The sequence below is a fragment of the Pelodiscus sinensis genome, chromosome 2 (genome assembly GCF_049634645.1).
Source record: "Pelodiscus sinensis isolate JC-2024 chromosome 2, ASM4963464v1, whole genome shotgun sequence".
Classification (NCBI taxonomy): Eukaryota; Metazoa; Chordata; order Testudines; family Trionychidae; genus Pelodiscus; species Pelodiscus sinensis.
In genome coordinates, this window is record NC_134712.1 from 100,448,004 (window position 1) to 100,462,286 (window position 14,283).

The 14,283-nt window shown below is 39.6% G+C and overlaps 1 protein-coding gene across 2 annotated transcripts in view; it reads left to right on the forward strand.

Annotated features, from left to right (window-relative positions):
- CTDP1 (CTD phosphatase subunit 1) overlaps positions 1-14,283 on the forward strand; it is a 185,856-nt gene that overhangs the window by 133,504 nt on the left and 38,069 nt on the right. The gene's annotated exons all lie outside the window — the stretch shown is intronic.

The window sequence follows — 14,283 nt, forward strand, 5'->3', positions numbered from 1 at the left end:
TGAGGAGCTATATAGAAAGCCTTTATATGACTTCTTATCCTGGTTCTTGGGTTTACCTACACTTAATCTTCTGTATACATAATCACTTAAATTCATCAAGTAAGCTAGTGTGACCGGGTACCTGGAAGGGCTATGTTGAAAATACATAGGACAGACTGCTAGGAATAGATCAGACAATACCTGAAATTGGTGGTTTATTCTGCAGTTAGATTCACAAGCCAGCTACTAAAGTCCCACACTGGTTACCAAGAAGCAGAAATATTGTATCTTTTAAGCATCCCAACTCTTGATCCCATTTAGTCAGCCAAATCTAATATGGTGAGTAGTTACTGAGAACAGGTTAACCATATGTTAAGTCTGCTAGTCACAAAGGTCCAGACACTGATCTTCAGGTCAGTATGAATCGCTGATTTTACCCAGTATTCACACTGATACCAGCTGTTTAGAAACTAAAAATTGAAAGTTTTAATAATAAAAAAAGAAAAAGAAAGAAAAGAGTTGCTGTGGTTAAAAAATACATACACAGATATGCTTAAGTCTCTTGGTCATTCTTATAGTAGAATTGATTTGTAAAAGTCTTTCTGGAAACAGTGTGAAAGGTTATAGTCCAATACGCAGTCCAGGTGTAGTTTGTTCAAATTCTTCCATGAGAATTCCACAGTAAGTCCAGAATGAACCTGGAGATCTCATTCTTGTGGCTTACACCCCTTTGAAGTTTGTCGATCTGAGATTAAAAGGACCAGGCCTAGACCTGCCTCTTGATAGTCATCAGCTTGCTGGATAAATTCATGGAGGTTAGGTCCATAAAAGGCTATTAGCCAGGGGATAAAATGGTGTCCTTGGCCTCTGTTTGTCAGAGGCTGGAGAGGGATGGCAGGAGACAAATCGCTTGATCGTTGTCTTCGGTCAACCCTCTCTGGGGTACCTGGTGCTGGCCACTGTCGGCAGACAGGATACTGGGCTAGATGGACCTTTGGTCTGACCCAGTACGGCCGTTCTTATGTTCTTGAAATGTCTCTTGACAGCAAATGAAGAATAGGCAGTGTCTGTTGTTGCTTTGAAGCTACTTTTTTGTTTTCTTGCATGGACAGGTAACTTGCTGCATTCCTTTAGATAAGGCAATTAGCCATTCAAACGATCAGGGTTTTTCATTATAGCATGGATAAGCTGAAGATAATGTAAAATTATTATTAGTTCATACAGCATCTTATATCTTTGATCTTTAAAGTTAACTGAACAATCTGCTTGCATAATATAATGCAGTTAAGACATGAAATGGAATTAACATCTACAACCTAGTCTACTTGCACTGTTAACTTCTAACATGATATAGGTGAACACAGGCAAATACACTTTCAATCCTCCCTTTGATTCTCTAACAATAATATAGTCAGACATGTTAAAGATTCTAGTCTAATTAATTTTGATAACTATCTAGAAGGAATGGCCCTGTTTACCATGGTAATACTCTTTTGCTACATCCTTAAGGGTTACTTCCAGGTCACCCAGCTTGCTAATTGTTTTAACCTTTGCTGGTTCAGCGTTACAGCTGGGAAAAGGAAATTGGTGTTAATCAAAGGGGATCTGAAACAAAGTTAAAATTAGTCACTGCCAACCAATGAGAAAATGTTAAAAAGTGTTCATCATTGGCTGTGTTCTCATCAAAGTCTGTGTTAAAACTCCAGTTTGACTTACTGAGAGCAGAGAGTTAGATCAGTGCTGAGCATTTTTGAAAATCTCACATTTCCATTAATTTGTCCTATCAATATTCAGTGTTCCACCACAGACATCACAGGTTCTGAATAAAGAGTGGTCAAATAATCAGGATCGTAGAGAAATTGAGTTGTTTTGCTGTTAAATGAGTGTTTGTATTTCTCACATAAAGATGTAGGGAGCAAGTAGACTTGTAATTAATTTGTGTTTTCTTAAGCAAAGGATGAAAGGTAAGCCTGACCACTATTGCTTTTATTGCTTAGGCTCTCACTTCACTGTAGATGCAGATATAACCTAGAAATTATAATAAGTGTAGAGTTGTCTATGAAGGTTTTTTTGTAAGGACTGTGAAGTAACGTCTGTCCCCATGAGGGAATGCTGCCAACCCAAAAACTGTGCAATTACATTCGTGTTCAAATGCTAACCAGGCTGTCATATGGTGCACTCATTCTGTTGTTGACGTTATGTTTACAAGTTTAGGTCTTGTTGAAGAGGACATTTAATTTGATAAGATTTACAGATGGGAGTATTTAATTATAGGTGAAGATTGTAGTTTAACTGTCTTAGTTAATGCAGACCAATTGCAACAGTAAAAGGCTTTATTGTTGATCACTGAAGCACTGTCCAGACACATGCAAGTCTCACAAAGATAAAGACTATGGCATAGATAAACTCAGTGCCCCTAATTAACAAAACTCAAGATCACAGCTTGACCATAAAAACCTGATGAACTTTAGAGATGTTAGCTTAAAAATGGGCATCAGTGTGGTGTCCATTTTTGTTTCCCAATATGTGATATGGTATTGGTATTCACTTTAAAAGAGAGACTATTAGACTTCAAAACTAACACATTGTGTCATGATACCATGAGTGCTGAAATTGTAATACTGCACATGGGCATTTGGGGCACTAAAAAAACTTGCAGTATTAGTAGCTGTACAACTATTGTTGTGGCCTGAAGTATAAATAAAATAAAATTTCCAAGAATAAGTGGAGAAATAGTATATGATATATTTACAATAGATGACAATGCTTCAATTACTAGCATTATTACCCAACTTTCCCATTACTGTACATTACAAAGCATGTTCTCCTGTATAACAGTTCAATGCTGTGACCATTGAAACATGTAGAAAATCATGGTGAAATGCAGACTGGAGTTGTCAGACTATATATTGCTTTTCTAACTAGACTAGTCTAATCTATATATATGAGAGAGTTTGTGTGTGTGTCCAACTGCGAGTCTGTTTGTTCAAGAACGCCTCCTAAACGGTAAGACCTAAGATAACTAAATTTGGTATGAACATCCTCTTATAAATTAAAGCAAAGTCAAGGTTTGGTTGTGCCAGGACAATGGGATGTGCATGAAATGCAATTCTGTTTGATGAGAAACAAAGGGAGGGCTATGATAGTTATACTCCAGAATTATCACATAGGGAGCAACAAGCATGGGGGACAATTATACTATAGAATTACCTGGGTAGGGGGCAGCAAGAAAGCACACTGCTCCAACAGTCCCAGAGGACTACAGAACAGCCTCTGGCTGGGCAGTACAGATGCTACCACCCTGGCCGGCCCAGGAAACAGGTCCCTTCAGTCTTGCCAGAACTGCAGAACAGCCATCAGCCAGGCATCATGGCCTCCATAGCCCTTGGCCAGACCCAGGGAAATAACACTGCCAGCTGCCCCCACCTCCTGTGCTGACTTCTGTGCCTTCCCCCACTCCCTGTCCCCCCATATTTTCCAAACCCCTGCCCTGACTCCTGCACCTTCATCCTCTGCCCTAAGCCGTTCACCCTGACTCTTGCACCCCATTCTCTGAGCCCTTTTACACCTCCCAACCCCCTACCCTGACTCCTGCACACATGCGCGCACACGCACGCACGCACACATACTTATACTGAAGCACCTGAGCAATGTTGGGTAAACCTTCTAATGCAGTTATAAAAAACAATGACACGCACACCTCTTTAATTCACTTTTAAATGTAAAACTGTTTGGTTTATTACATTGTGCTAAAATATGAACATTAATTGAAAAATTCAGGACCCTCTTTACCCTAGAACCATTTCTAATATTCTAATAAGTGGTGGCACAACTCTCTGAAAAATATGTCTGCCAAAAATGACAATGGCTGTCACTTTTTAGAATTGAAAAAGAGCATCTTTTTTGCTTTCTGTTCTGTTATGGCTTACTGAAGGTACATTTGTACAGCCTATGCTACAGTCTACAGAATCCTTTAAAAACCATAGCTCCTTCCACAACTTTATAAAATGCAGGACTTTTGCTTACAGCTTTTTAATACATTGGGACAATTGCCTGCTCATATACACTGAAATGTAAATATATTCCATATGTCACTCTTCTGACAAGTGGAGCCAACATCAGCCAGAGCCAGATTTGATATCTGTGGATTCTTTTCCATCCATCCAACAAAGAGCCAGCTCAAGGCCTCACCTACTAACTTGGGAAATTTACATACTGCCCCATGGGTGCCTCTGAGACTATGTACTTCCCCACTTGCAAGCACAGAGTCTAAGTGTAAAAAATCACTCTCACTGAAGGACTGTCTGGCTATGTGGACTCTCTGCTCAGACCCTACGCCACCAGCACTCCCAGTTACCTTCGTGACACTACGGATTTCCTGAGAAAACTACAATGCATAGGTGATCTTCCAGAAAACACCATCCTAGCCACCAGGGATGTAGAGGCTCTCTACACAAACATCCCACATGCAGATGGAGTACAAGCTGTCAGGAACAGTATTCCTAATGATGCCACAGCACAACTGGTGGCTGAACTCTGTGAATTTATCCTCACACACAACTATTTCAGATTTGGTGACAACATATACCTCCAGACCAGTGGCACTGCTATGGGCACCCGCATGGCCCCACAATACGCCAACATTTTTATGGCTGACCTGGAACAACGCTTCCTCAGCTCTCGTCCACTTACACCCCTTCTCTACCTACGCTATATCGATGACATCTTCATCATCTGGACCCATGGGAAGGAGACTCTGGAAGAATTTCACCATGATTTCAACAGCTTCCACCCCACCATCAACCTCAGCATGGACCAATCTACACGGGAGGTCCATTTCCTGGACACCACGATACAAATAAGTGACGGTCATATCAATACCACCCTATACCGAAAACCTACCGACCGCTATACTTACCTGCATGCCTCCAGTTTCCATCCTGGACACACCACACGATCCATTGTTTACAGCCAAGCACTGAGGTACAACCGCATATGCTCCAACCCCTCAGACAGAGACCTACACCTACAAGATCTTCAACAAGCATTCTGTAAACTGCGATACCCACACGAGGAAGTGAGGAGACAGATCGACAGAGCCAGACATGTACCTGGAAGCCTCCTGCTACGGGACAAGCCCAAGAAAGAAACCAACAGAACACGACTGGCCATCACCTACAGTCCCTAGCTAAAACTTCTCCAACGCATCATTAGTGATCTACAACCCATCCTGGACAATGATCCCTCGCTTTCACAGGCCTTGGGAGGTAGGCCGGTCCTTGCCCACAGACAGCCCGCCAACCTGAAGCATATTCTCACCAGCAACTACACACCGCACTATAATAACTTGAACTCAGGAACCAATCCTTGCAACAAACCTCGGTGCCAACTCTGCCCACATATATACACCAGCAACACCATCACAGGACCTAACCAGATCAGCCATACTGTCACTGGTACATTCTCCTGCACATCTACCAACGTAATATATGCCATCATGTGCCAACAATGCCCCACTGCTATATACATCGGCCAAACTGGACAGTCCCTACGTAAAAGAATCAATGGACACAAATCTGATATTAGGAATGGCAACATACAAAAACCTGTAGGGGAACACTTCAATCTTCCTGGACACACAATTGCAGATCTAAAAGTAGCCATCCTGCAGCAAAAAAACTTCAGGACCAGACTTCAAAGAGAAACTGCTGAGCTACAGTTCATCTTTAAGTTTGACACAATCAACTCTGGATTAAACAAAGACTGTGAATGGCTTGCTAACTACAAAAGCAGCTTCTCCTCTCTTGGAATTCACACCTCCAGATCAGCTGCTAGAAGTGGCCTCATCCACCTTGATTGGATCCACCTTGTCATCTCCAGCCTGATCCTGGCCTGCATATTTATACCTGCCTCTGGAAATTTCCACTACATGCATCTGACGAAGTGGGTCTTTGCCCATGAAAGCTTATGCTCCTACACTTCAGTTAGTCTATAAGGTGCCACAGGACTCCTCGTCGCTTTTTAAGTGTAAAAAAGAAATTTTTAATAAAAGGAGGGAAGAAACTTGGTATTAAATTGGTAAAAAACTGTAAACAGGGTTCATGAATAAAAGTCCCATCCCCAAAAAGTTGGGCAGTGTTCTTTTCTCTGCAGATTTTTAAGTTCAGCAACCCAGAAGTCCTCTTCACTTGTCCAGCCCTTCTCTGCTCCCCACTCAGAGTTGCTGCCCTTTGTCAATGTAGACCCAGAATTCAGAGGTGCGTCTGCAGTGTTCACCTTTCATCCTGTGTGGGGGGAGATAGAGGCACCTTACTAACATCACTAGCCACTGTTCACTGCTTGTTGCCACCACCACCCTGCTGGCTGTGCCTTTCCACTTACACCCATTCACTGTTCCTGCTAACTGCCCTCGATGGGCAGACTCTTAGGGTACATCTACACTGCACAGCTATTTTGGGATACTGGAGGTATCCCAAAATAGCTACCCCACATCTACACAAGCCACCCCTTTTGAAATATTTTTCAAAATAATGAGCATGCTACTCCGCCATCCCAATAAACCTCATTGCACAAGATATAAGAGGTTGCTCGAAATTGTGCATTATTTTGAAATTTGACACTGTGTAGACGTGCAATATTTCAAAATAAATAAGATATAGAATTTGCATAGCGCAAATTGTGTATCTTATTTTGAGTTTAGGATGCCGTGTAAACACACCCTGGTCAGAAGCACAGTCTTTCCCTGAGATGGTTTCAGCTCTAGGACAGAAACACTGTCTTGCCACAATTGACTTCAGCTCCAGTGGAGCAATTTTAAAAAATAACAGTGAAGGCTCCTAATGAAACCTATTTAGCTTTCTTGGAACACAGAAGGGAAACAGGTTGAACCAATCTAGCAGCAAGGCATGTAGACTGCTGGTTAGGAGTTCTGCCCTCACCTCTTACTCTCACAAGACTGATATTTGGACCCTTGTCCATCTGAGGTTCTTTGAAATGATAATGGTTTCCTTCTTTGGAATAGGTTAAGCACAATTTTTCTTTTCTGTGTTCCCACACAAATTACAAACATTTGTGACTATATTTCACAATTCTTGCATTTTTGACCCAACGCCAGCCAAATTGATGATAATGAATAAAACATCACTCCATCCATGAGCGGTGGGTGAAGGTAGTGCTGGGGAAGGCAAGTCCCCATTCCCGCCCCCTCTTTCCAGGCCCTGTCCTCCACAGGAGCCACCCTCTCTGTCCAGCACCATAGGGAGATGGAGCAGTGCAGAGCCCCAGCTTCCCTAGTCCTGGAGCACCATGGGGAAATGGGGCAGTGCGTGGCTCCAGTCTCCCTGGCCCCAGAGCACCACCCAGACACCTAGAGTGGGTACTCTGGAGATGGAGTATGGGTGGGTCAGGATGGTGGTTTGGGAAAGCAATGCATTCGCCCCACCTATTATTCCTGCTGCCCCTGACTGCATTACCTGAATATCTAACAAATCTAAGCAAATAGGAATAAACTGTATTTGCATAGTCACACCCAGGGTCTCTTCTCTTCTCCTCCCTTCCCCCCCGCAGCTAACTGTCAGAGAAGCATTCATTTAGACCCTGATTACACATGGTGCATAACCGATGAAATGGAAATCAATCATTGGAAAGACTTTCTCATTATAATATTCTTCTGCAGCTGTTCAATGGTATGACATTATGACTTGCATTGGAACTTAAATATGATAAATTGAAACAGCAAATGTATATCATCCTTAATAAAAAACCTAGACAGTCTAAACTGAACTGAATTTTATACATAAATGTTTCTTGCACTCTGTAGCTTTAATTTTTCATAGTCTAATTTTTATTTTTATTTTTTTAGAGAAGCGGGAAGGTAGATCTGATCAAGTACCTCTTAAATAGATGAGAGTTCTATGATTTACTTTGCTGGAAGCTCGGTGGTTCCCCAGATGTGTCCAATAAATGTTTCTACTCACCGAGAGATAACAGTGTATTTTAATGTAATATGTCATGCATTCAGTTTGTTGCCATAATTCTTGAATAAGTAATTATAAATTATCAAAATCCAACAGTTCTTTCAGTAAGTGTTGGTAATGATTAATGTCATCTAATATGAAAAAGCTTTTTAAGAGACTCATATACATTTAATCATGAGCATTTTCCTTCATAGGAAAAATGGCTGACTAGTCAGCTCCAGTTGCACAGTATATACTTGTATCAAAAAAAATATGCAAATATTTCATATACTTGAGCCTCATTTAAATTAATTTAATATTTTTCTTTATTTTTCTAATGCAAGCAATTTCTGTAACTTGTTTACAGTGAGGTTTAGGAATTATAACAGTAATATATTTTGATTTTACATATTTAATATTATGTACATATTTTAAATTTGTATATTGTGGGGTTTATGCAAGATCAGAGACTATTGAACTGAGGTATATTACACATCAGTAGGTTTTGAAAGTATCAATTTCTGCTAAAATTTGGAGGCTGTAAGTCATTCTTCTATTTTTTTTTTTTTTTCTGTTCCATAGAATCCTAGCCTAATTTGGAGTCTTATATCAAGCCTCTTTTCCAAAAAATTTTTTTAATCAAACCATTCTGGGCTTGGTTAGGTCTCCAAATCTTAACAATTTAAGGTGTCAGAAGTAGCCAGAACTGCAGAGTTGAGGATGCCAGCACACTTTTGAGAAGGGAAAGCCAATGCTCTTGCTGGCTGCAGCAATGAGATCAATTTGTCCTGCCATATTCATCCATAATTCAGCATTGTGTGCCAAATCTTTTATTGTAATCTGAATATAAAATAAGTGGTTGGTACAGCATCTTGCACAGCCAATCCAGTATTCCCTATCTAAGGGTTACCGCCTGCCTTTGAAAGTAAATAATAGGGTTTAGCAGAGAAAACCGAATACTAAACCCTAGGCAAGGTTAAAAAGCCTTGAGGAGAAATCCCCTTGTAGCAGTCACCTTAGCTGTAGATCTCTATGAACATCTTAATACTGAAGTGGAGCAAATAAAGAAGCCCTTTATAAATCTGATCAGAGCTATCGTTTAAAAGTGCCAAGTTACTAATCAGATCCAAATAATTTCATAATTTACTCCAGTAAGTTTGATTTCACTATGATTTTATGTGAAAACACATGTCTTAAACCAGTGGTCCCTAATGTGGTGCCCGCCAGGGCATTTATGTGCGCCCGCTGAGTGACCAGGGCCAGCCCAAGCCATTCTTGCACCCCAGGCGCAGGGCCAGGGCCGGCTCGAGCCATTCCTGCGCCACGGGCAGCAGGCTCACGATGCATGCGCGACTCTGCCCCCGGGCGCATGCATCACACCTTACAGCTGCCATCAGGTGCCCCCATAGGTTGGCGTCCTGGGCAGCTGCCTGGCTAGCCCCCCCCCCACCACCACCCAGTCTGGCAAGCGCGGCCCCGTGCCCAGCAGCCCCAAAAGGTTGGGGATCATTGTTTAAACACTTGTAATTTTAAGGTAAGTGTCATTTTCATGAACTCTCTAAGAGATATCAACACTAGTTTTTTTATTATTACTTTATTTTACTTTACTTTTACCAATACAAAGTATTTAGTTAAAATGCTTTCTTTAGTTCATGATCTTTCCACAGAACGAGGATTAACACTCAAGACACTTTTGATGTGTAACTATTAACTTATTTCCTTAACATTATTAGACTAGTTTCTGAGAGGTAGCCATGTTAGTCTGTTTCAGCAAAAACAACAGGGGAGTCCAGGGTCACTTTAAAGACTAATACGTTTATTAGGTATTAGAAAATAAGCTTTCAAAATAGAGGAAGTGACTTATAGCTCACAAAAGCCTATGCTCTATACCCTATTAAATGTGTTAGTCTTTAAAATGCCCCTGGACTCCTTGTTGTTAGACTGTATTTTCACTAACTTGACAGAATAACATTATTTTATTTTCCTAGTGTATGTTTTGTTTGTGCAGTGGAAGCCACTAAAGTTTGCCAGCTGCTCACACAATTATTTCCTGTTATAAGAATAGAAAACAATGATAACTCTGGGTGAGACCGGTTGGAAAATGCAATCCTGTTAATGCTAACTACTGTATTTAGACTTGTGGGAATTGAACAGTACTCCTGAAATTAAGAGTAATATTTTTAAATTAAATTTAAATCCAGAATTAAAAATACCAAAACACATTTCTGTATAAAATACCCTACTTAGAGGGGACAGATTCCTGTTGTATCATTTTCTGTGGAAATATTCCTGATACCAATCAATTTCACATTGCAGAAAGGTGCTTTATAATGATTGGAGTGCTTCACACTTCTAACAGTCTGGTAGCAAACTGAGTTCCTTGCATGTGAAAATTATTGCAGCTTCAGTATGTTTTTTTCAGAGGCAATGGCGACACACTAGATCCTCTTCTAATGACATATGTTGCAGTTGACAACACACATGAGCAGGCTATTCTGCAGTATTTTAGTGACACTTATGTCTGAAAGAGATTTTGGCAAGGGCTTTAAAGAGGAGAGGGGCTCTGAGTATGTGCAGCATAATCTACTTACCTATTCATCCATAATTAAGAGAACTATCAATTTTAAATGAGTCCATTGTTAACATTAAAAATAAAAGTTACCATTAGAAACGTGTTTTAATTAAAAACTTGTGTTAACCAAAATCCCTACATACAAGAATTAACACTGTGGCTTTCAGCACTTATAAAAGCATTTGGAAGTCCCTTAAACTAATCCTTTTAGTCCTACAGAAGATAACATTCTGGGTTCCTGCTCCCAAATGCTCTGTCAGTAAGATCAAAAGGGAATATTCTGAGTACTATCAAATTAACCCTTAGGCACTAATTGCCAGCATTGTATGCATGTCAGAATATTGAAGGTCCTGATGCCAGAGATTTAAATACCAACAGCAAACAGGAGGACAAGCTGTCTAACAAAGGTTTAAATACTGTATATTGAAAAGCAATAAAATACAGTAAATTAGCATTCAGTATTAAAATATAATCTCTTAATTCAGTCAGTTGTCTTTGCATAATTATGGAGGAATGTATATAAAATTATACTATCTCACTCCACACTCATCTGACTAGTGCTCAGACTGGCATTGATTAATGACTTTATTTGGAGCCATGTGTAACCATTCTTAGCTATATGAGTACAGCAGAGGCAATTAGAGTAGATTTTCTGGTATCATAGAACATTATAACTGGAAGGGATCTCGAGAGGTCATTGAGTCCAGTCCCATGCCCTCACAGCAGGACTAAACACTGTCTACACCATCGCTGATAGATGTCTCTCTAACCTGCTCTTAAATATCTCCAGAGATGGAGATTCCACAACCTCCATAGGCAATTTATTCCACTGTTTAACCACCTTGACAGGAAGTTTTCCCTAATGTCCAATCTAGACCTTGCTTACTGCAGTTTAAGCCCATTGCTGCTTGTCCTATCCTCAGAGGCCAAGGAAAACAATTTCTGCAACACTCTTGTAAGTACTTGAAAACTGCTATCATGTCCCCTCTCAGTCTTCTCTTTTCTAAACTAAACAAGCCTAGTTCTTTCAGTCTTCCCTCATAGCTCATGTTCTCTTGTTGCTCTTCTCTGGACCTTCTCCAATTTCTCCACGTCTTCCTTGAAATGTGGTGCCCAGAACTGGACACAATACTCTAATTGAGGCCTAATCGGCACAGAATAGAGTGGAATATGACTTCTCCTGTCTTGCTCACAACACTCCTGTTATGACATGTTCTTTTGTATAAAATGGAATCTGGTGCAGTGTTGTGATTAAATTGAAAAGAGTTATTATAGAACTGTGGCCTGTCAATGACATTTGTCCAAAAACTGAACTATTTACTATTTGCCCAACCATAAATCATAATACAGAAGTATTCATGAGCTTGCCATATGTAAGATCCTTGCAGACCTATTCAGCCAACAAGTTCTAAAAATAAAAATTAATTAAAATGGGTTTTCTAAAATACATGAATTCTCCCAAAATGGTGTCTCTATCAATATTTTATATAGGTTTACTGTCTTGGGTACAGGTGAATACAGAACAGGTAATTCATTAGTGTATTAAGCAAGTTAACCTTCCTCCCAGTTTTTTTGATCCTTTTGATACAGTATATGGTATTGTATATACTTCTGGTGACTTGGACACATCTGATGATTTTATATCTATTGTGATATGTTTCCAGTAATAGCCAAAATACTAGGGTACTAAAGTATAGTCAGGTAAAAGTTTAACACATAAGCCTGGGCTTATCAGTCAATGGTCACGGTTATATACAAGCTCCCACCCCGCTCCTGGGGAGCCATCTGCCCCCTTGTGCGGCTGCCTCTGTATCAGAGACAGCAGCAAGCTCCCCAGGAGAAGGGCTGCAGGCAGGAGTTAGAGTAAAAGCTGGCTCCCAGCATATATGCTAGCTCCTGGGGAGCCAGCTGCTGCTGCAGGTGCATATAACCCTGTAGCCGCTGAGATTTTTCAGCAGTTGCCTGCTTTTTAACATCCCTAGTTGATAAAATTTAAACTAGATTAAATTGCAGGGTTCTGGTACTTTAACCATTACATTCTTAGCCATGTTTTAACAAGCATTAATTAACATGTTAACTAATACCATTTTAAATTCTAGTATAGATACTACAAAAATATTCAGCAACACAGATATGTCTTGCTAGCTGTGTTTTATCCTGAAATGTTTGTCCTATATATGCATCAGGATTTACAGTTGTAAGAACTTCAATATAAGGCTTTTTAAAAAATCAAGTGGCGCTGTATCCTTGGTATATATCAAACTGAAATATTAGAGGTCCCTTGTTTCCTTTCAGAATTGGATAACAAGTTTCAAATATTTGTCCTGTCATCCTATCTACATTGATCACAAGTTACTTTGTCAGTCTTTGCTGTGACAGTTTCCCATCTGTCTTCTCTCTTATTGTTCTAATACATGAATCATTATTTATAGTAATTTACTGGACAGAGGACAGTTGTGTTTGGATGCCATAGTTGTGATGCTTATCTTATTTTCTTGGGGTAGTTTTGCTTTGTACAAAGCAAATTGCCTTGGAGCAAAAATACTGTGCAACATGTGAAGTGATTTTCCTTCCTTCCTTTGTAGAAATGTTCAGATATCATGGTAATGGATGCAGGAAGAATCTATTCCAAATGTACATCAATGCTATGGAGCTTAACTATTAGTCAGAACTTGCACTGATTTCTTGGAGTTCATAAAATTTAAATGTGGACTAAAGGTGTAGAGCATTAAACAGAAATTTCTGGTTACAAGAAAAGTCACTAAGACAGAAAACTATTATTAGCTTGGTATAGAAGACCCTCCAGTTTCTTTTATTTGGGGGAGATTTTTAATGTGCAAAGGGGAGTTAAGACATTTGGGAACATGGTACCCACCTCTTCTTCTGGCCTTGAAACACCCGTCCAGCCACCCCCAAAAAAAGAGCAACAACTACCATTCTGTAGTTAATAAAATACTCTTTCCTTAGGAGACATATTTTCCTTCCTTCCATCAATTAATTGTTTGGATTAAGACCTGCTGCATGCTAACCTTGTTTATAACCTACATTATTTATATACTGTAGTTATATCACGTCCCCTTCTATTTTGTTTCCTCTATAAACAGTCCTAGTCTCTAATATTTTGCCCCATCTAAGATCATACAACAACCAATGTTGATTCATACATCAAAATATAGTCTAAGTGCCTAACTCTACAGTCATTTTGACATTACAGCAGCCATTTGGGCTCTCTAGTGCTGTTCATCACCGTATTTGCTGCGTATTTGCGCAGTTTTTAGATGCCAACTGTATAATTGGTTTTCTGGCCATAACCCATACTTCTAAAATCATTTTCATGCTATGGTCTGGTCAAAAAATAATACAGAATATATTGTCACAAGTGAATTAACTTTAGACAATTGCTAAAGTGCTTCCTTCAGAGTCTGTACAACAATACTTTTGATACAGAACAAAGTCTGTGAACTAGAATTTATGTGCACATTTTGAACCTCACAAAGGAAAGAGCGGGCCCTTGATATAATGAGAGTTTGTTCTCTTAAAAGTTTAAACTTTGAAAGTTATGCACCATGGCACTCATGTAAGAAAATATATTGACCAAAAATATATTGATACATTTTTAATTTATTTTCTTTGTTCCATTTGTCAAAAAAAATACTTCAGTTCATTTTATTAAAGGAAATTTGGTTATTTTAGCTCTTTACAGCAAACAGAAAAACATAAGCTTGGACCTTCCTTCTAAACTTGAAAAATCATCTGCTCTGTTGATTATAATCTGTT